Genomic DNA, 23,876 nt, shown 5'->3' with positions numbered 1-23,876 from the left:
TTTGATATTTATTAGAGAAGAAGATCTAAAAAATCCTGGCCAGAGGTGTGGGTATGGAATTTTTATATTAAGCAATTTTGATCTTTTAAAACCATAAATCAGCTTCAAGGATTTTTTTCAAATTAGATATTTGAAAATTATATAAATATAATATAATATAAAATTATATTAATTTTAATATCCATTCACTATCCCCTTTAAGTAGTCTGGTTTTTTTTTTTTTAGTTTTATATCTTTAATTAACAATCAGTACTTAGTTCTCATCTACATTAACTGCAGATTTTTTTAAGTGGCAACAGGTACATGGGTAACAAACATATAGAGCTCATTTGGCAAATCTTCATCCTCCTTACATTTTTCTGGGCAACTGCACACAGATACCATATGGAACATTCCTTATTCCTTTGGCCCAGACAGCTTTGTTGAGCCTGATGGTACACATTTGGAGTTTCCATCTCCTTCATGGCAAATTTCCAGATGTCTTTGAGTGCCAGAGGGGTAAGCTTCTTGAAACCCACTCCATGGATGCCTTTGTGAATGCTGATGGTGTATTCTCTGGTCACTACCTCCTTAATGGCAAAACAGTTCTTCTTCTCCCCACCCTTCTTTGTGGGTGCTATTCTGCCAGGCCAAGGTTGGAAAGGAAGAGCACAAGGTATTGTGGGAGAGGGAAAGCAGCATCTCAAGTACAACTAAAAGGTCTTTTTTAATAAATCAATTCTTTATGATTTTAAGATAAAAATCCATTTTAAAAACTTTTTTTTTTTAAATTTTTGAGAGAGAGAGTGTACAAGCATTAGTGAGGAAGAGTACAAGGAGTAGAAGAGGGGAAGTGGGAGAGGAAGAGAAAAAATCCCAAGCAGACTCCATGACCACCACAGAGCCTGATCTCAGAACCCTGAGATCATGATCTGAGCCAAAATCAGGATAAAGCCGCTCAACCAACTGAGCCACACAACTGCCCCTTCCTTATCAACTCCTAATATTAGAAATGCATATGTATCCCTGAATACATGGTGATTATGAGAAAGAAATAGTAGATGTTAAGCTAGAAGAATTTTGGGGGAAAAAATCTCTATTGAGTTAATTGAAAGTTTTTGTATGACAGAGATTAAATAATTTTTGCTCGACCTTTAATTTTTTAATATAAAAGAGACTGTTTCAAATTGTTTGTTCTAGCACACAATGCTGCAATGAATTTTTCTTGTATATGTATCCTTTTTATTTAAAAAAGGAAAATTTGAAAGTATTTAACTTTATTTAAAAAATTAGAACAGATTTGAAAAAATGATTGCATTTTTCTTTTCTAGATAGTGGTCATATGGGTATAGATTATTTCTTCAGCCCTTAAATTAACTTAATTTTCAGATTAATCCTTTTTAAAAATTTTTATATTAATCTTATTTACAAGTTATCTTGGGCATTGCATGAAGATATTCATATCATAATATGTTTACATTTTCTTCCTATTCTCTTTAATCTCTTATTATTTTTCTAGCTTTAATGTCTTGTGCAGGATCTCAGGTATGTGTGAACTATATGGAAATAGCAGTCATTCATGTCTTGACACCCACCCAAAAGGTAACCAAAGTAAAATGTCTCCATTAAATGTGATGATTTCTGTAGATGTACTGTAAATACCTCTTTTTGTTGTTGTCTTTTTTAAAATGTCCTTTTTAAAGATTTCATTTATTTATTTGACACAGAGAGAGATCAGAAGTAGGCAGAGAGGCAGGCAGAGAGAAAGGGGAGAGAAAGGGAGCCCCATGCGGGCCTCAGTCCCAGCACCCTGAGATCATGACCTGAGCTGAAGGCAGAGGCTGAACCCACTGAGCCACCCAGGTGTCCCTCTTGTCTTTTTAAAGAAAGTGTCTTTCTCTCTCCTCCTTTGCTAATAATTTTTATCTTAACTGTGTAGAAAATCATACTGACTGCTTTTTCAGTCCTAATAGAAAGAGGAATCATTTTTGATCATTTGATGTGGTGGTTATTAATTGCATTAGTAACTTTTCAAGCTGAAAAATCCCTACATACCTTAAATTAACTCTACTTTTTAGAGTTAAATATGATTAGCAACTAGGATCTTTGCTTTTACATTTATGAAGAAAATTGACCAACAGTTTTGTTCTCCTGTATTGTTACTGAGTTTGGGTACTCAGATTATATTAACCTAATGAAATGAATTAGACAGCTTTCCTATTTTTTTTATTTTTGGAATAGATGTTTTGAAAAAGATGTTTCTTGAAAACTGACAGAAATTGCATCTAATAGCATCTAGTCTTGGCTTTTGCTGGCAGAAGGGGAGTTGTGATCATCATTTGCAGAAATATATCGATTTCATTAAAAGCCTGGGTGGCTCAGTTGGTTGGACGACTGCCTTCGGCTCAGGGCGTGATCCTGGAGTCCCGGGATCGAGTCCCACATCAGGCTCCCAGCTCCATGGGGAGTCTGCTTCGCTCTCTGACCTTCTCCTCGCTCATGCTCTCTCTCACTGTCTCTCTCTCTCAAATAAATAAATAAAATCTTTAAAAAAAAAATTTCAATTTTTGATATATGTTGGTCCATTACACACTTGTAGTATTTTGCTTATATTTAGTTATTTCTCCTCTTGCATTCTGCTATTGCTTTTTGAGTTTTCTCTCTTCTTGTTTTACTGAACTGGTATCTCTAGAAATTTGTTTCTTAGTGTTTTCACATTGCCTTGTTTTTAACGGTTTCTTTTGTCATAACTTTATCCTTATTTTTATGTGCTCCTCTCTTTTCCTTTTGTTTTTGGATTTAGTTTGTTGATCTTTTCAGATTTTAGCTAATTTGTTTTCCATCTTTCTTTTTTCATCTTTCTTAAATTCTGCTTAATATTTATAATTTGGTACATTTTCCTCCACATTTCAGCAGAAAACAGATTTCAACTCAGTGTTTTCATTGTCATTCAAATGTAAGAATTTCACATTTTAGCATATAATTTTAACCTTAAGTCAACAGACAAATGGTAATATGTTAGTTTTTAGAGATGGGAAATTTTCCTAAATACTCTTGTTTGATTTATAATTATTATATTGTAGTTATAGAATATAGATGGCATGTTGCTAATTATTTGAAATATTTTTTTTTAAAGATTTTATTTATTTATTTGACAGAGAAAGATCACAAGTAGGCAGAGAGGCAGGCAGAGAGAGAGGGGACGAAGCAGGCCCCCTGCCAAGCAGAGAGCCCGACATGGGACCCGATCCCAGAACCCCGAGATCATGACCCGAGCCGAAGGCAGCGGCCCAACCCACTGAGCCATCCAGGCGCCCCTAATTATTTGAAATATTTTGAAACTTCTTTTTGGGACTGGGTATATGACCATCACTGGTAAATGTTGCCTGTGTGTTTGAAAATATGTATTCTATGTTCATTTGATAACAGGTTCTAGACATATATCTATTATATCTAGCTTAGTAATACCATTGAAATCATTTCTACCTTTATAGATTTCCATGTATCATATACCCATTTCCATAAAATGTGTGTTTATTTATTATGCCTTTCCATAACAGAAATGTTATTAATTTTTATACTATTAGGCTATCCTCTCAGCTCCCCTTTTTTAAACATATTTAACATCTCTTTGATAATAATTTTCATTTTTCTCTTTTTCTCATATTAAAATTTCTAGTTGGTATTTTAGGATATATCTCTTCCATACCTTCATTATCAATTTTTCTGCATCTTATTGTGTGTGTATGTGTTTGTGTTTTAAATGAATATATCTTTTAGACAACACTTTTAACTTTTATTTTTTTATTTTTTAAGATTTTATTTACTTATTTGACAGAGAGCGAGATCACAAGCAGGCAGAGAGAGAGATAGGGAAACAGGCTCCCCACCAAGCAGAGAGCCCAATGCGGGACTCGATCCCAGGACCCTGAGATCATGACCTGAGCCAAAGGCAGCAGCTTAACCCACTGAGCCACCCAGTTGCCCCTTAGCTTTTATTTTTAATACAATCTGAGAGTCTTTGTGTTTTCATTATTGTTTTACCTATTTTAATTAATAAACTTTACCATAAATTAATTTGTTACTATTGTACTAGAAGATGTTTTCTACCCACTACAATTAATTTTATCTTGTTTCCCATTTCCCTGATTTAATTAGACATTTTTTATGAACTAACTATATGTATTCTATTCTTTGTTATTTTAATAGTCATTAATTCATTAAGATTCTTTCAACAATTTTTTTTTTTTTTTTTACCATTGACTATGTGCTTGTCAATGCTTTGAGCAGGGGAAATAAAACAGATTAATATTTTGTTTGTTTCCTTTTCAATGTCTATAACTTTGTGAATAATTATGTTTCCCCTTGAACAGGAAAAAGAGTTAGTACATTTCTGTCTCCCATCTTTTTCTCTTCTCCTGACAAGTTTTAGTTTTAGATTTTTGTGCTTACATAAATGATTAAATTATTACTTTTTCAGACACCAATATATTCTACTTATTTTTATACATTCTTCCCCTTCATAGCAGTTTCTTCCTTATGAAATCAATTCCTTCTTTTCAAAAGTTAAACCTCTAAGAATTTTAAGAATTCTTTTAAAGAGATTCTTCATGCTGCTAGACTCTCTGATACTAATATCTTTATTTTTGTACCAACATTGAAGTGATAACTTGGCTGAAACCAATATCAGATTCAAATCTTTCCTTGTAAAATTTCTTGCATTCAATGTTGCTGTTGTCAAGGCTAATAGGCATTGGTTTTAGTTTCCCTGTGAAAGATAAGTTTTAATTTCCTTCTGAAAATTATAAGTGGTTCCCTTTGTGGTTGTTTTATTTTTGTTTTGAGAGTACAGAAGTCTGACGGATGGAAGAGGAGGGGCAGTGGGGAAGGAAGAGAAAATCTTACAAGCTCCACCCCCAGCACAGAGCCTGCTTCAGGGCTTGATTTCAAAACCCTGAGATCACGACCTGAGCCAAAATCAAGAGTGGGACCCTTAACCAACCCTTAACCCTTAACCCTGAGTGGGAGCCACTCAGGCACCCCTCCTTTGTTTTTAATAATCTTAAAAGTCATTATTATTTATCTATATGGGAAAGTTTTTCTCCGACATAATACCTCCTATTCAGTTCTTTATGTACCCTTTAAAATGGAAGTTTTACATCTTTTATTAATTTAAATATATTATCAGTATTTTTTTCTTCAAATATTTTCTCTATTTGTGTGTCTTCTTTCTCCTTCTAGATGGGTACTGCTATTTCTATTATTAGTTTCCATATCTTTTGACTTTTTTTCCCATTCATTCCATCTTTATTCCCTGCCAATATCTTCTGAAAAGTTTTTTGGTCTTATATGTCATCTCAGTAAATCATCCTTCAAGTATATTCAGCAGGTTCTCTTCACTGGCAATAAGTAACTAGAAAATGAAATGAAAAGTAGATGCTACTTGTGATAATAATAAAGACTATCAATTGCCTAAGAGATAATCTAGCAAAGATTACCTGAGAGGTTTAGGGAGATTTTTAAGAATTCTATTAAAAGATATCCAAGTATGGGGCGCCTGGGTGTCTCAGTGGGTTGAGCCGCTGCCTTTGGCTCGGGTCGTGATCTCGGGGTCCTGGGATCGAGTCCCACGTCAGGCTCTCTGCCCGGCGGGGAGCCTGCTTCCCTCTCTCTCTCTCTGCCTGCCTCTCTGTCTACTTGTGATCTCTCTCTGTCAAATAAATAAATAAAATCTTTAAAAAAATAAAAATAAAAAAAAAAGATATCCAAGTAGATCTGAACAGAGATATAATATACTCAAGAACACAGTGGATATAATTTTAAAGATTTTAATTGTCATCAAATAAACCTGTAAATTCATCACTATTCAATTCAACATCATGGCTAAATTTTGGGAGAAACTTGACAAATCTCTTCCAAAGTTTTAACAGAAAGATAAATTTCCATAAATAAGTTTCAAAAAGTACAAAGAGAGGAAACTCATACTATTAGATACTAAGACAGACTACATTACCAAATGATAAAACCATCAGTGTACTAGTGCAGGTACAATTGACTGACTGAAGGAATAAAAAAAACAAAGATTTAAACAGATCTCTTGTTATGTGACAGAGGTTAGATTACATAACTATGAAGTCATGATGGATATTTTTATAAATGAAACTAGAAACTTAATTTACTATTTAAAAAAAATAAAATTGGACCTCTAGTACATACAGTTACATAAATAAATAAATAACCCAAAATGGATAAAAAACTTTAATATGAAAATGAAGGAATCAAGTGAATCACAGATTATGTTTACCAGAGCAAGATATAAAAACCCAAATCACAAGAGAAAAACCAGCATAATTTGACTCATACAAGAATTGGGCAATGCAAGTAAGAATTTCTATGAATAAATATCACTCTCTGGTTTGCCACCAGGAAGCAGACCCTAAGAAAGACCATAACAAAGAGCAGATTTATTATGGAGTGTTCTTATTTTTTTTTTTTTTTTAGATTTTTATTTATTTATTGGACAGAGAGAGAGAGATCACAAGTAGGCAGAAAGGCAGGCAGAGAGAGAGGAGGAAGCAGGCTCCTCGCTGAGCAGAGGGCCCAATGCGGGGCTCGATCCCAGCACCCCGGGACCATGACCTGAGCCGAAGGCAGAGGCTTAACCTACTGAGCCACCCAGGCGCCCCTATTATGGAGTGTTCTTAAAGTCAATTCTGTGTAAGGGAGAGAAGAGAAACAAAGCTGGATTGGGTTAGAGGGAAAAGTACTGCTCTGATGGAGTATCAGTGAAAGCTTTTGCTCTGACGCTAGAGAGGCTGAGCCCAAACATCCCTACACTGACTAGTCCCTAGGAGGAGGGTGTGAATTTGGGTGAGACAACTTTCTTTTAGCCAAGGCTGTTCCTAATGATTATTATGGGCTCTTTGCAACTATCTCTTTTCATCAGTGGAAGAATAAGTCCTCCGGTCCTGAAAAAGGATCTGAATGATATATCACAAATTCCATTGAAGTCATAAGATTGAGATTAAAGTGGTAGACAGGGATTACATACTCACAATGAATAAATAATAAGAATTAGTATATAACACACCTGGTGACTTCCACAGAACCCAGCAAAAATAAAATAAAATAAAATAAATAAAAGGAAAAAAAAAGAGAAGTCAAAACTTAAATGATTAATATATAAAGTTACTCTAATCTCATTAATGAAAAGAATGAAGATATATATATTAAAGATGTTGATTATAGCCTTCTTCTAGTAAAGAACTGGAGTAACTTAGCTATTGAACACTAAAGAAATCAGTTGATAACATATAGCACATGCATTATAATAGAATGATATGCATTAGGCAAAAGAAACAAACCTATTAACTATACATAAAAAAGAATAGACTTTAAAATATATATAACGTTGACTGTAAAGAATAAGAAACAAAATAAGATTTTAACACTGTTACCATCTTATAAATTTAACAAAACATGTAAAACAACTATATTTTTGTATTTGAAAATAGCATGTCTAAAGCAAGATATGCAACATGTTTTGGAAGCCATGATGGATTAGTTGTTATCAGGTTTAGCCTATTGTCCTTAAAAAACTATAAATGCTGATCAACATATAAAAAGCAATTGTTTGCAGGCACTGGGCAGAACCAATCCAGGCCTACGATCTTTAAGAAAAGTATATGAAGTGAGACTTCTATTCTCCCCTGTTTTCTGTCTGAAGTTATTTTTCTTTTCTTTTTTTTTTTTTTTTTTTAAGATTTTTTTTTTTTTTTTTTTTATTTACGTGACAGACAGAGATCACAAGTAGGCAGAGAGGCAGGCAGAGAGAGAGGAAGGGAAGCAGACTCCCTGCTGAGCAGAGAGCCCGATGCGGGGCTTGATTCCAGAACCCTGGGATCATGACCTGAGCCGAAGGCAGAGGCTTTAACCCACTGAGCCACCCAGGCGCCCCTGAAGTTATTTTTCAATCCACAGCAAAGGAAAATAGAATAAGAGAGAGTGGAAGTCTAACTGATCAGGAAACACAAATTTGAATGTAAGGCTGTTAAAGTGGCTGGGACCAAAGTGGAAAGAATAGCAGGAAAAAAGCCCCCCAAATCTGCATAAGTATTCATGTTCTTGGCCAACGTCTAAATTACCCATGCATAGACTGAGACTCTGAGAGATGGCATTTATTGCTTTCTATATTGATTTTTATATTAATAATAGATGTTTTAGTTTTACCTTATTGTGATTAGAGAAAATGATCTTTCTAAATTTTTTTAAAAGATTTATTTGAAAGTGAGAGAGAAACTTGGAGGAGGGGCAGAGGGAGAGGCAGAAGGAATCTCAAGCAGCCTCCCCGCTGAGCACAGAGTCTGATGTGGGGCTCGATCTCACCACCCTGAGATTATGACCTGAGCTGAAACCAAGAGCTGAACATTTAATTGAGAGCCACCCAGGTGCTCCAAGAAAATCGTCTTAATTAGAGCATCCTTTCCTTCTTCCCCAAGAGAGAAAGCACAAGTTTAATCAGACTCTCTCAAGATGGTTGCCAGATCAAGCACCAAAACTATTTAAAGCAAGAGGGTTAGTGAAACTACCAAAAGTGCTGGTACTGCAACTAGCCCAAAGGCCATAATTGATAAATATCCATCACCTTTCTCTTCCACCACTCATTTTACATTTTGTTCACTGTTGGCCATCTCTTTGGCTGGTCTGAGGGGCATGTTTGGCAGGAAAGCTCAAAACTTGACTCTGTAATGGTAAGCCCTTTGTTTTCTTTTCTATGTGTAGTAGCCATTTGAAAAAACAGACCCACAGTGACCCACATTTCCCACTTCTTAAGCTCTAGTGTAGTGTCTTCATGCATTACATTAAGACTGTTCCTGTGTTACAATAGAATATGGCAGAAGTGATAATGCACGACTTATAAGACAAGGTCATAAAAGGTGTTGCATCTTCTGCCTTGGTCTTTTGGACACACTCTCTTGGAGCTCTGAGTCACAATGGAAGATATCCAACTACCTTGAGGATCATATGCAGAGAGATGACATTCAGAAGCTTTGAATCACATAAGTCCCAAAAGTACACAGGGAGAAATGCACAGGCAGTCCTCAACTGTTCCAATCCCTATTTATTCAAGTCATTCCAATGGAGACTCCAGAGAGCTCCAGAGAGCTCAGAGATAAGTTGTCTCTGCTGAGTTCTGTCCAAATTATAATTTCATAAACAAATAACAGATTTTTGTTTTAAACCACTCAATTTTACACAAAAATAGATCAAAACACTTCAACCGTGGTTGCTGTAGTTACCCATTTATAGTTATCATGGGCATAAAAATTCATAAATTCCTCTGTACTTTCATTATGTAGGCGCTATAGCCTGTTTTGGTAATTAGTGTGCATTGAATGTTGTGGCATGTTACAGACCATTAGGCTTCCAAAACTGTGGAGTCTCACGAATCTTCATGACATATCTCCACCTTCTTGATATACTGTGTCTTACTGGCATATCTGCTATACTTTCCACTTCTTACTCACTGATTACCATGATGTCATCAATATACTGAGCTAGTATTGTGATCTATGGCTTGTCAAGATGATCAAGATACCTGAATTCTCCGGTATAACAGAGAACAGCACAGTTAGCATCCCTGGGCTAGGGAGAAAATGTGAACTTTCGTTCTGACCATGTGAATAAAAAACCAAACTTGATCCTCCTTAGTAAAAAGAATTGGAAAAAAAATTATCTGAAAGATCTGTATCCCTATAACAAGTGCCAAAGCCTGTGTTAATCTATTACCACTTAACCAAGTGGTAGTCCCAATAGTAGCTACTACCGCAAATGGTAGAATCCAGCAGCTGTGATTGGGGTTGCCACTTGGATAAATTTATAATAATATATACATCTGCCAAGATCATTTTCATTTTTTGCAGGCTACATATAGTTGAATTAGATGGAAATGCGTGAACCATCACTCCTACATCCCCTATCTTTGATACTGGTATTAATTTCAGCAATCCTTCTCATAAGATAGTATTACTTCTGATTTATAATTTTCCTCAGGATAGGAGTGTGATTTCCTCAGGAGTGTGATTTCTGCTTCTACTTGGCTCTTGATGACCTAGTGGCTCTTATTCCGTAGACCATAATTTCAGCTGCTAAATATTTCTTTCTCAATAATGTACACATGGCCAAGGAAATAACAATAGCTTAGGAACAAAGATCCTTTGATACACTATGAAATGGACTTGAACCAAATTCCACCTGGCCTCCAGAAGCTCCCAGTTAACCAGAGGACCAAATGGTGCTGTTTCAGATCCCATGGCATCACTGCCAGCTCAGACCTTATACCTAACAGTCCTAGAAGTGTCTGGATTTTCCAATTCCTCAGTGTCAGCTACCCAGGGAATGATTCCAGGTCCCTTTGGAGAATAACCAAGGGCGTATTTACTGTATAAATTTCATGTGGCATTGCAGGTTTCTTTCACAAGGGAACTATGTGCTTTAATAAATGAGTTCCAAATTTGAGAACTGACTTAGATCTGGAAATTGAGTGTGAAGGCTCATTTTCTCATTTTAGCACTTGATGACAATCTTCTCTCTATCATCTTTTTTTCTTTCTCTCTTTCTCATAAGTATCTGCCCACCTATCTCATGTCTAAGAACACCATGACCTATTGGCTATTACCATAGATCCCTGAAGGTCAAAACAACTTGATGGCAAGCTAGCAATTATATCCTCTATGCCTCTGACAACGTAGTAGTATGCCCTGGCCTTATTGCCATTGATATTAAAGAGCCCAATTTGATAGAAACAACCTATCCTGTCAATCAGAGCCTGCAGAGTGCAACTACCACCAACCAAGCTTCTTAAAGGTGTTGGTATCTGCTGTGTAGCACATTCCTTTGGGGTGTCTTCTGGACCCACACAGGAATCCTAATCAGGTCATGGGTGATCAAGCTTTACATAGGAAATCTATTCTAATATTCCCATCTCCTTGAGTATTTTCACCTTTTCTGTGATATCATAAGAAATTTCCAGATTTTTGATTCTAATTTCTTTATTCAAGGTTCAAGAAGCTAAACTAGCAAAATCTGGGGAGAAATACTTCACTGTTGTTTCCAGATCAGCGATTCTGAGGCAGGTGTGAGTACTTCCATTCAATAAATTCTCTCATATTCAGCATTATATTCCACACCTTGAGGAATAACTCCCAAGCTCTGCTCTCTGACTTACTTCACATAGCATTATGTACTTAAGATCCATCCTTATTGTTGCGAATGACAAGATTTCATTTGTTCTTAAGTCCGAGTATATATGTGATCTATCTATATCTATATCTATTATGTATTTTCCATACTTTGGATATTTTAGATAAAGGTACAATAGATATAGGGATGCATTTATCTTTTCCAATTAGTGTTTTATTTCTTTCGGTAAATACCTAATGGTAGAATTACTTGATCATGTGGTAATTCTATTTTTAATTTTTTGAGAAACCTCCTTTCCACAGTGGCTGCACAGTTTGCATTCCCACCAACAGTGCATGAGAGTGCCTTTTTCTCCATATCATTGCTAACACTTGTTGTTTCTGTTTTTAATTTTAGCTATTCTACAGTTGTGAACTGATATCTCATTGTGGTTTTGATTTGCATTTCCCTAATGATGAGTGATGTTGAGCATATTTTCATGTGTCTCTTGGTTATCTTACATCCATTTTGGAGAAATGTCTATTCATGCTGCCCATTTTTTAATTACATGTTTTTGTTTTGGGGGTTGAGTTATGTAAGTTCTTTAATTTTTTGGATATTAACCTTTTACCAGATATGTCATTTGCAAATATCTCCTCCCATTCAGTAGGTTGTCTTAGTTTTGTTGGTTTTTTCCCTTGCTGTGCAGAAGTTCTTTATTTTAAGGTAGTCTCAATAGTTTGTTTTTGCTTTTGTTTCCTTTGCTAAGAGATATATCTAGAAAAAGTGTGGCTACAGATGATGTCAGAGAAATTACTGCCTGTGGTCTCTTTTAGGATTTTTATGGTTTTAGGTCTCACATTTAGGTTTTACATCTATTTTTACATTATTTTTATATATGTATATGACATTGGTCTAGTTTTATTTTTTTGCATGTAGCTGTCAATTTTCCCAATATCATTTGTTGAAAAGACTGTCTTTTTCCCATTGCATATTCTTGCCTGCTTTGCCATAGATTAATTGACCTTATAATTGTGGGTGTTATTTTTGAGCTCTCCCTTGTATTCCATTGATTTAGGTATCCTTTTTGTCTTAGTAGCATACTGTTTTGATTACTACAACTTTATAGTTTATCTTGAAATCTAGGATTGTGATACTTCCAGTTTTATTCTTCTTTTTCAAGATAGCTTTGGATATTTGGAGTCTTTTATGGTTCATATAAATTTTACATTTATTTGTTCTAGTTCTGTGAACAAATAGCTGTTTGTATTTTGATAGGGATTGCATTAAATTTGTAGATTGCTTTGGGTAGTGTGGACATTTTTTTTAAATAATTTTTTTAATTTTTTATAAACATATATTTTTATCCCCAGGGGTACAGGTCTGTGAATCGCCAGGTTTACACACTTCACAGCACTCACCAAAGCACATACCCTCCCCAATGTCCATAACCCCACCCCCCTTCTCCCAACCCCCCTCCCCCCAGCAACCCTCAGTTTGTTTTGTGAGATTAAGAGTCACTTATGGTTTGTCTCCCTCCCAATCCCATCTTGTTTCATTTATTCTTCTCCTACCAACTTAAGCCCCCATGTTGCAACACCACTTCCTCATATCAGGGAGATCATATGATAGTTGTCTTTCTCCACTTGACTTATTTTGCTGAACATGATACGCTCTAGTTCCATCCATGCTGTCACAAATGGCAAGATTTCATTTCTTTTGATGGCTGCATGGTATTCCATTGTGTATATATACCACTTCTTCTTTATCCATTCATCTGTTGATGGACATCTAGGTTCTTTCCATAGTTTGGCTATTGTGGACATTGCTGCTATAAACATTCAGGTGCACGTGCCCCTTTGGATCACTACGTTTGTATCTTTAGGGTAAATACGCAGTAGTGCAATTGCTGGGTCATAGGGCAGTTCTATTTTCAACATTTTGAGGAACCTCCATGCTGTTTTCCAGAGTGGTTGCACCAGCTTGCATTCCCACCAACGGTGTAGGAGGGTTCCCTTTTCTCCACATCCTCGCCAGCATCTGTCATTTCCTGACCTGTTGATTTTAGCCATTCTGACTGGTGTGAGGTGATATCTCATTGTGGTTTTGATTTGTATTTCCCTGATGCCGAGTGATATGGAGCATTTTTTCATGTGTCTGTTGGCCATCTGGATGTCTTCATTGCAGAAATGTCTGTTCATGTCCTCTGCCCATTTCTTGATTGGATTATTTGTTCTTTGGGTGTTGAGTTTGCTAAGTTCTTTATAGATTTTGGACACTAGTCCTTTATCTGATACGTCATTTGCAAATATCTTCTCCCATTCTGTCAGTTGTCTTTTGGTTTTGTTAACTGTTTCCTTTGCTGTGCAAAAGCTTTTGATCTTGATGAAATCCCAATAGTTCATTTTTGCCCTTGCTTCCCTTGCCTTTGGCGATGTTCCTAGGAAGATGTTGTTGCGGCTGAGGTCGAAGAGGTTGCTGCCTGTGTTCTCCTCAAGGATTTTGATGGATTCCTTTCTCACATTGAGGTCCTTCATCCATTTTGAGTCTACTTTTGTGTGTGGTGTAAGGAAATGGTCCAATTTCATTTTTCTGCATGTGGCTGTCCAATTTTCCCAACACCATTTATTGAAGAGGCTGTCTTTTTTCCATTGGACATTCTTTCCTGCTTTGTCGAAGATTAGTTGACCATAGAGTTGACGGTCTATTTCTGGGCTCTCTATTCTGTTCCATTGATCTATGTGTCTGTTTTTGTGCCAATACCATGCTGTCTTGATGATGACAACTTTGTAATAGAGCTAGAAGTCCGGAATTGTGATGCCACCAACTTTGGCTTTCTTTTTTTTTTTTTTTTTTTAAGATTTTTATTTATTTATTTATTCGACAGAGAGAGATTACAAGTAGGCAGAGAGGCAGGCAGAGAGAGAGAGGAGGAAGCAGGCTCCCCGCTGAGCAGAGAGCCCGATGCGGGACTTGATCCCAGGATCCTGAGATCATGACCCGAGCCGAAGGCAGCGGCTCAACCCACTGAGCCACCCAGGCGCCCCTTTTTCAATATTCCTTTGGCTATTCGAGGTCTTTTCTGGTTCCATATAAATTTTAGGATTATTTGTTCCATTTCTTTGAAAAAGATGGATGGTACTTTGATAGGAATTGCATTAAATGTGTAGATTGCTTTAGGTAGCATAGACATTTTCACAATATTTATTCTTCCAATCCAGGAGCATGGAACATTTTTCCATTTCTTTGTGTCTTACTCAATTTCTTTCATGAGTACTTTATAGTTTTCTGAGTATAGATTCTTAGCCTCTTTGGTTAGGTTTATTCCTAGGTATCTTATGGTTTGGGGTGCAATTGTAAATGGGATTGACTCCTTAATTTCTCTTTCTTCTGTCTTGTTGTTGGTGTAGAATAATGCAACTGATTTCTGTGCATTGATTTTATATCCTGACACTTTACTGAATTCCTGTACAAGTTCTAGCAGTTTTGGAGTGGAGTCTTTTGGGTTTTCCACATAGAGTATCATATAATCTGCGAAGAGTGATAGTTTTTCTTCTTTGCCGATTTGGATGCCTTTAATTTCCTTTTGTTGTCTGATTGCTGAGGCTAGGACTTCTAGTACTATGTTGAATAGCAGTGGTGATAATGGACATCCCTGCCGTGTTCCTGACCTTCGCGGAAAAACTTTCAGTTTTTCTCCATTGAGAATGATATTTGCGGTGGGTTTTTCATAGATGGCTTTGATGATATTGAGGTATGTGCCCTCTATCCCTACACTTTGAAGGGTTTTGATCAGGAAGGGATGCTGTAATTTTTCAAATGCTTTTTCAGCATCTACTGAGAGTATCATATGGTTCTTGTTCTTTCTTTTATTGATGTGTTGTGTCACATTGACTGATTTGCGGATGTTGAACCAACCTTGCAGCCCTGGAATAAATCCCACTTGGTCGTGCTGAATAATCCTTTTAATGTACTGTTGAATCCTATTGGCTAGTATTTTGGTGAGAATTTTCGCATCTGTGTTCATCAAGGATATTGGTCTATAGCTCTCTTTTTTGATGGGATCCTTGTCTGGTTTTGGGATCAAGGTGATGCTGGCCTCATAAAATGAGTTTGGAAGTTTTCCTTCCATTTCTATTTTTTGGAACAGTTTCAGGAGAATAGGAATTAGTTCTTCTTTAAATGTAGATAGAATTCCCCCAGGAAGCCGCCTGGCCCTGGGCTTTTGTTTGTTTGGAGATTTTTGATGACTGTCTCAATCTCCTTTCTGGTTATGGGTCTGTTCTGGCTTTCTATTTTTTCCTGGTTCAGTTGTGGTAGTTTGTATGTTTCTAGGAATGCATCCATTTCTTCCAAATTGTCAAATTTGTTGGCGTAGAGTTGCTCATAGTATGTTCTTATAATAGTTTGTATTTCTTTTGTGTTAGTTGTGATCTCTCCTCTTTCATTCATGATTTTATTTATTTGGGTCCTTTCTCTTTTCTTTTTGATAAGTCTGGCCAGGGGTTTATTAATTTTATTAATTCTTTCAAAGAACCAGCTCCTAGTTTCGTTGATTTGTTCTATTGTTTTTTTTGGTTTCTATTTCATTGATTTCTGCTCTGATCTTTATGATTTCTCTTCTCCTGCTGAGCTTAGGGATTCTTTATTGTTCTTTCCCCAGCTCCTTTAGGTGTAGGGTTAGTTTGTGTACCTGAGACCTTTCTTGTTTCTTGAGAAAGGCTTGTACCGCTATATATTTTCCTCTCAGGACTGCCTTTGTTGCGTCCCACAGATTTTGAACCATTGTGTTTTCATTATCATTTGTTTCCATGATTTTTTTCAATTCTTCTTTAATTTCCCGGTTGACCCATTCATTCTTTAGAAGGATGCTGTTTAGTCTCCATGTATTTGGGTTCTTTCCAAACTTCCTCTTGTGGTTGAGTTCTAGCTTCAGAGCATTGTGGTCTGAAAATATGCAGGGAATGATCCCAATCTTTTGATACCGGTTGAGTCCTGATTTAGGACCAAGAATGTGATCTATTCTGGAGAATGTTCCATGTGCACTAGAGAAGAATGTATATTCTGTTGCTTTGGGATGAAATGTTCTGAATATATCTGTGATGTCCATCTGGTCCAGTGTGTCATTTAATGCCCTTATTTCCTTGCTGATCTTTTGCTTGGATGATCTGTTCATTTCAGTGAGGGGAGTGTTAAAGTCCCCTACTATTATTGTATTATTGTTGATGTGTTTCTTTGATTTTGTTATTAATTGGTTTATATAGTTGGCTGCTCCCATGTTGGGGGCATAGACATTTAAAATGGTTAGATCTTCTTGTTGGACAGACTTTTGAGTATGATATAGTGTCCTTCCTCATCTCTTATTATAGTCTTTGGCTTAAAATCTAATTGATCTGATATAAGGATTGCCACTCCTGCTTTCTTCTGATGTCCATTAGCATGGTAAATTCTTTTCCACCCCCTCACTTTAAATCTGGAGGTGTCTCGGGCTTAAAATGAGTTTCTTGGAGGCAACATATAGATGGGTTTGTTTTTTTTTTTATCCATTCTGATACCCTGTGTCTTTTGATTGGGGCATTTAGCCCATTAACATTCAGGGTAACTATTGAGAGATATGAATTTAGTGCCATTGTATTGCCTGTTAGGTGACTGTTACTGTATATTGTTTCTGTTCCTTACTGATCTACCACTTGTAGGCTCTCTCTTTGCTTAGAGGACCCCTTTCAATATTTCCTGTAGAGCTGGTTTGGTGTTTGCAAATTAAATTCTTTCAGTTTTTGTTTGTCTTGGAAGCTTTTAATCTCTCCTTCTATTTTCAATGATAGCCTAGCTGGATATAGTATTCTTGGCTGCATGTTTTTCTCGTTTAGTGCTCTGAAAATATCATGCCAGCTCTTTCTGGCCTTCCAGGTCTCTGTGGATAAGTCAGCTGCCAATCTAATATTTTTACCATTGTATGTTACAGACTTCTTTTCCCGGGCTGCTTTCAGGATTTTCTCTTTGTCACTAAGACTTGTAAATTTTACTATTACGTGACGTGGTGTGGGCCTGTTCTTATTGATTTTGAGGGGCGTTCTCTGAACCTCCTGAATTTTGATGCTCGTTTCCTTTGCCATATTGGGGAAATTCTCCCCAATAATTCTCTCCAGTATACCTTCTGCTCCCCTCTCTCTTTCTTCTTCTTCTGGAATCCCAATTATAATAATGTTGTTTCGTCTTATGGTGTCACTTATCTCTCGAATTCTCCCCTTGTGGTCCAGTAGCTGTTTGTCCCTCTTTTGCTCAGCTTCTTTATTCTCTGTCATTTGTTCTTCTAGATTGCTTTTTTTTTTTTTTTAAGATTTTATTTATTTACTTGACAAACAGATCAGAAGTAGGCAGAGAGGCAGGCAGAGAGAGAGGGGAAAGCAGGCTCTCCACCCAGCAGAGAGCCCGATGCGGGGCTCGACCCAGGACCCCGAGATCATGACCTGAGCCGAAGGCAGAGGCTTTAACCCACTGAGCCACCCAGGCGCCCCTGGTCTTCTAGATTGCTAATTCTTTCTTCTGCCTCATTTATCCTAGCAATGAGAGCCTCCATTTTTGATTGCACCTCATTAATAGCTTTTTTTATTTCAACTTGGTTAGATTTTAGTTCTTTTATTTCTCCAGAAAGTGCTTTTATATCTCCCGAGAGGGTTTCTCTAATATCTTCCATGCCTTTTTCAAGCCCGGCTAGAACCTTGAGAATTGTCATTCTGAATTCTAGATCTGACATATTACCAATGTCTGTATTGATTAGGTCCCTAGCCTTCGGTACTGCCTCTTGTTCTTTTTTTTTGTGGTGAATTTTTCTGCCTTGTTATTTTGTCCAGATAAGAGTATATGAAGGAGCAAGTAAAATACTAAAAGGGTGGCAACAACCCCAGGAAAATATGCTTTAACCAAATCAGAAGAGATCCCAAATCATGAGGGGAGAGAAAGGGGATAAAAAGAGGTTCAAAAAAAAGAAAGAAAAAAAAAAAGGAATTAAAAAAAGAAAATGAAGAAAGAAAAGTATGAAAAAGAAAAAATATATATATTAGATAAACTAGTTAAAAAAACGTTAAAAATGAAAAGGGTAAAAGTTAAAAAAAATTAAAACATTTAGCAAAAGTAGAGAAAATAAATGAAAAAGAAAAAAATTACTTTAACTGCAAGACTAAAAAATCACAGGGAGAAAGCCATAAGTTCCGTGTTTTGCTTTCTCCTCCTCTGGAATTCTGCTGCTCTCCTTGGTATTGAAACCGCACTCCTTGGTAGGTGAACTTGGTCTTGGCTGGATTTCTTGTTGATCTTCTGGGGGAGGGGCCTGGTGTAGTGATTCTCAAGTGTCTTTGCCCCAGGCATAATTGCACCACCCTTACCAGGGGCAGGGCTGAGTAATCCGCTGGGGTTTGCTTTCAGGAGCTTTTGTTGCCTGAGCGCTTTCTGTAGAGTTCTGGAGGACAGGAATACAAATGGCGGCCTCCTGGTCTCCGGCCCGGAGGAGCCGAGAGCCTAGGGCCCCACTCCTCAGTGCGCCCTCAGAGAACAGCACCCAGTAACTCCTGTCTGCCTGACCTCTGACCGCGCTCCGAGCTCACCGAGGCTGCGACCAGTTCAAGGTAACCCCGAACTGCGAGCTTACTGTCAGCTCTGTCTCTGCAGCCGGCTTTCTCGCTCCAATACCCGCAAGCTCTGCGACACTCAGACACCCCCAATCCTTCTGTGACCTTGTGGGACCTGAGGCCATGCTGAACCCGCGTGGGCTTCGCCCCGGTTTAGCCTCTGGAGCGATGTCCCTCAGTGGAACAGACTTTTAAAAGTCCTGATTTTGTGCTCCGTTGCTCCGCCGCTTGCTGGGAGCCGGCCCCTCCCCCCGGGGTCTATCTTCCTGTCGCTTTGGATTCACTTCTCCACCAGTCCTACCTTTCAGAAAGTGGTTGTTTTTCTGTTTCTAGAATTGCTGTTCTTCTTCTTTTCGATCTGCCGATGGATTTGCAGGTGTTTGCACTCTTTAGATAAGCTATCTAGCTGATCTCCTGCTAGCTGAAGTAGTCTCAGCCTGCTACTTCTCCACCATCTTGACTCCTCCCCCTAGTGTGGACATTTTAACAATATTTTTTCTCCCAGTCCATGAGCATGGGGTGTCTTTCCCATTTGTTTGTGTCATCTTCAATTTCTTTCAATGACTTTTTGAAGTTTTCAGAGTATAGGTCTTTCAACTCCTTGGTTAAGTTTATCCCTAGGTATTTTATTATTTTGGGTGCAATTGTAAATGGGACTGTTTCCTTATATGTTTTTCTGCTACTTCATTGTTAGTGCATTTAAGTGCAACTGATTTCTGTATATCAATTTTGTACCCTATCACCTTACTGAATTCATTTATCAATTCTAATAGTTTTTGGTGGCATCTTCGGGATTTTTTATTTTTTTATTTTTTAAAGATTTTTATTTATTTATTTGAGAGAGAGACAGTGAGAGAGAGCATGAGCGAGGAGAAGGTCAAAGGTAGAAGCAGACTCCCCATGGAGCTGGGAGCCCAATGCGGGACTTGATCCCGGGACTCCAGGATCATGACCTGAGCCGAAGGCAGCTGTCCAACCAACTGAGCCACCCAGGTGTCCCCTTTGGGATTTTTTTTTTCAAGATTTTATTTATTTATTTGACATATAGAGATCACGAGTAGGCAAAGAGGCAGGCAGAGAGAGAGGAGGAAGCAGGCACCCTGCTGAGCAGAGAGCCCAATGTGGGGCTCCATCCCAGGACCCTGGGATCATGACCTGAGCTGAAGGCAGAGGCTTTAACCCACTGATCCACACAGGCACCCCTGGGATTTTCTATATATAGTATCATGTGATCTGCAAATAGTTAAAGTTTTACTTCTTTCTTACCAATTTTGATCCCTTTTCTTTCTTTCTTGTCTGATTGCTGTGGCCAGGACTTCTAGTACTATGTTTAATAAAAGTGGTGAGAGTAAGTATCTTTGTTTTGTTCCTGATCTTATAGGAAAACCTCTGGTTTTCAACAATGAGTATGATATTTGCTGTGGGTTCTTCATATATGGCCTTTACTATGTTGAGGTTTGCTCCCTCTAACATAGTTTGCTGAGAGTTTTTTGTTTTTTGTTTTTTTTTATGAATCAATGTTGTACACTGTTAAATACTTTCTCTGCATCTATTGAAATGACCATATGGTTTTTATTCTTTCTCTTGTTGATGCAATGTATCATGTTGATTGATTTGCAAATATTGAACCACTCTTGCATCCCAGAAACAAATTACACCTAAGTGTGGTAAATGATTTTTTAAATGTATTGCTGGATTTGGGTTAATATTTTGTTAAGGAATTTGCTTCTATGCTTATCATAGAATAATATACCAATTATCAGAGATATTGGTCTGTAGTTCTCTTTTTTGTAGTGTTTTTATCTGGTTTTGATATCAAGGTAAGACTGGCCCAATGAATGAGTTTGGAAACTTCTCTTTCTTTTCTATTTTTTGGGAACAATTTAAGAAGAATAGGTATTAACTCTTCTTTAAATGTTTGGCACCTTTGAAGCTTCAGGTCCTGGACTTTTAGTTTTTGGGAGTTTTTATATTATAGATTCAGTTTCTTTGCTGGCAATTGGTCAATTTTCTAATTTTTCCTGATTCAGTTTCATGATGTTATATGTTTCTAGGAATTTATCCATTTCTTCTAGGTTGTTCGATTGTTGGCATATAATTTTTCATAATATTCTCTTAAAACCCTTTATATTTCTGTGGTGTTGGTTGTTTTTTCTCTTCTTTCATTTTTGGAGTTTTAAAATTTGAGTCCTCCCCCGCTTTTTTTTGATGAATCTGACTAAGTGTTTTTCAATTTTGTTGATATTTTGCAAGAACCAGCTCCTGGTTTTATTGATCTGTTTTGTTGTTGTTATTTTGTTTGTTTTTTTAGTATTTATTTGGTTTATTTCTTCTCTAAACTTTATTATTTCTTATTTTTTCTACTAGTTTTGGGTTTTGTTTTTTCCTCTTTTTCTAGCTCCTTTAGATTTAAGGTGATTTTTCTTGCCTCTTGAGGTAGGCCTGTACTTTTATAAGCTTCCCTCTTAGAACAGGTTTTGCTGCTTCCCAAAGACTTTGGACTGTTGCATTTTCATTTTCATTTTTTTTAATGTATATTTTGCTTTCCTCCTTGATTTCTTGGTTAACCCATTCATTGGTTAATAGTATGTTATTTAACCTCCATTTACTTCTGTTTTTTCCAGACTTTTTCTTGTGGTTGATTTCTAGTTTCATAGTATTGTGGTTGCAAAAGATGCAAGGTGTGACTTCAATCTTTTTCCAAGTGTTGAGGCTTCTTTTGTGACTTGATATGTGATCTATTCTGGAGAAAATTACACATGCGTTTGAGAAGAATGTGTTTTCTGCTGTTTTAAGATGGAATGTTCTGAATATATGTTACATCCATGTAGTCCAGTGTGTCATTCAAAGCCACTATTTCCTTGTTGATTTTCTCTTTGGATGATCTATCCATTAATGCAGTAGGGTGTTAAAGTCCCCTGCTATTATTATATTACTACTGATTATTTCCTTTATGTTTTATATTAGCTGCCATGTGTATTTGGTTGCTCCCATGTTGGGTGCATAAATATTTATAATTGTTATATCTTCTGTTGGGTTGTTCTCTTTATGATTATATAGTGTGTTTCTTTGTTTCTTGTTACAGTCTTTATTTTAAAATCTATTTTGTCTGATATAAGTATTGCTTTCTTTTCACTTCTATTTGCATGATAAATGCTTTACCATCCCTTCATTTTCAATTTCCTTGTGTCTTTATGTTTGAAATGAATCCTTTATAGGCAGCATTTACATAGTTCTTGCTTTTTATCCATTCTATCATCCTATGTCTTTTGTTTGAGCATTCAGTCCATTTACATTCAAAGTAATTACTGATAGGTATATACTTATTGCTATTTTGTTTTTTGGGTTTTATTTATTTATTTGAAAGAGAGCACATGAGCAAACATGAGCAGCAGGGAAAGGCAGAGGAGAAGCAGACTCTCTGCTGAGCAGGAGGCCCAAAGTCAAGTCCCATGACACCGAGATCATGACCTCAGCCACTAACTGACTGACACACCGAGGTGCCCCATTATTGCTATTTTGTTACTTGTCTTATGGTTGTTTTTGTAGTTCTGTTTCTTCTCTTGCTCTCTTCTCTCATAGTTTGATGGCTTTCCTTAGTGATATAATTAGATTCATTTCTTTATTTTTTACATATCTAATGGCAGTTTTTGATTTACGGTTACCATTAGGTTTATATGTAATATCATATGCACATAGCAGTCTATATTAAGTGATGGTTTCTTAAGTTTGAACCCATTCTTTACTTGTCTCCTTCCATGTTTTAATTATATAGTTTCATACTTTTATTTTATGAATCCATTGACTGATTTTTATACATATACTTAATTATACTGCTTTATTTTTTGCACGTCTTTGTTTTACTCTTACTACAGTCTTTCCTTTCCACTAATAAGTCTGTTTTATCATTTTTTGTATGGCTGGTTTGAGGTCATGAATTCCTTTTGTTTGTGAAATTTCTTTATCCTTCTTTCTATTGTGAATGATAGTCTTGCTAGATAGAGTATTCCTGGCTGCAGGTTTTTTCCTTTCAGCGATTTGAGTATATGAAGCTATTCCTTCTGGCCTGCCATGTTTGTGATGAAAAATCAGCTGATAGCCTTATCAGGTTTCCCTTGTATATAAGTGTTTTGTTTTCTCTTACTGCTTTTAAAATTCTCTTCTTATCACTACTTCTTGACATTTTAATTGCTATGTATCTTGTTGTTCACATCCTTGGGTTGATTTTATTGGGGGGCTCTCTTTTCCTTTTGGATCTAGATTTCCATTTCCTTCCCCAGATTTTGTAAATTTTCAGCTTTTATTTCTTCAGAAACATTTCCTGCCCACCCCCCTCTGCCTTTGTTTTCCTTCTGGGATCCCTATAATGTGAATGTTATTATGTGTGATGGTGTTTCTGAGTTCCCTAAGTCTATTTTAATTTTTTTTTTCTCTCTCCTGTTCAGCTTGATTGCTTCCCATTACTTTGTCTTCTAGGTAGCTGACCAATTTTCAGTTTCTTCTAGTCTCCTCTAATTCCATTTAATGTAGTTTTAATTTCAGTTTATAGAGTTTTTCATTTCTGATTGGTTCTTTTTTTTTTTTCTCTTTGTTGAGGGTCTCATTGAGGCCCTCCACTCTTTTTTCAGTGAATATCTTTACGGCCATTTCTTTAAATTCTTTTTTTCAGCCGTATTACTTATCTCTGTTTTATTTAGCTCTCTTACTTTTTGTCCTCTTCTTTCATCTGGGAGATATTCCTTTGTCTCCTCATTTTGTCTAACTCTCTGTCTGTATCTATGTGTTAGAAAAATCAGCTATATCTCCTGCTCCTGAAAGTAGTAGTCTTATGAAGAAGAGGTCCTGTAGTGCCTTGCAGTGCAATCTATGTCCCCTGTTCATCAGAACCTACTGCTTCAGGGGTGTCTTGTATGTGTGTTGCATACCTCCTACTATTGTGGCTGAGTTGCTTTTGCCTTCAGTCCAGTCATCGGTGATGGCCTCTTTGCCTGTTGTGGGCAGGGTTTGGTCTCTGTGCTATTAGTGGGCCCGTTGGGAGTCACCTTGGGCTTGAGTTGAGTTAGGTGAAGCACTGACCAGAGAGGCGAT

At 36.8% G+C, this 23,876-nt stretch overlaps 1 pseudogene; it reads right to left on the bottom strand.

Annotated features, from left to right (window-relative positions):
• Window positions 1–264: 264 nt before the first annotated feature.
• On the bottom strand, window positions 265–23,541 carry LOC122905400 (annotated as a pseudogene).
• Between the last annotated feature and the right edge of the window lie 335 nt (window positions 23,542–23,876).

This window comes from Neovison vison, chromosome 4, assembly GCF_020171115.1.
Source record: "Neovison vison isolate M4711 chromosome 4, ASM_NN_V1, whole genome shotgun sequence".
In the NCBI taxonomy this organism is placed as follows: domain Eukaryota; kingdom Metazoa; phylum Chordata; class Mammalia; order Carnivora; family Mustelidae; genus Neogale; species Neogale vison.
Note: the sequence above shows the minus strand (reverse complement) of the source record. Positions and strands in the feature narration are given on the sequence as shown.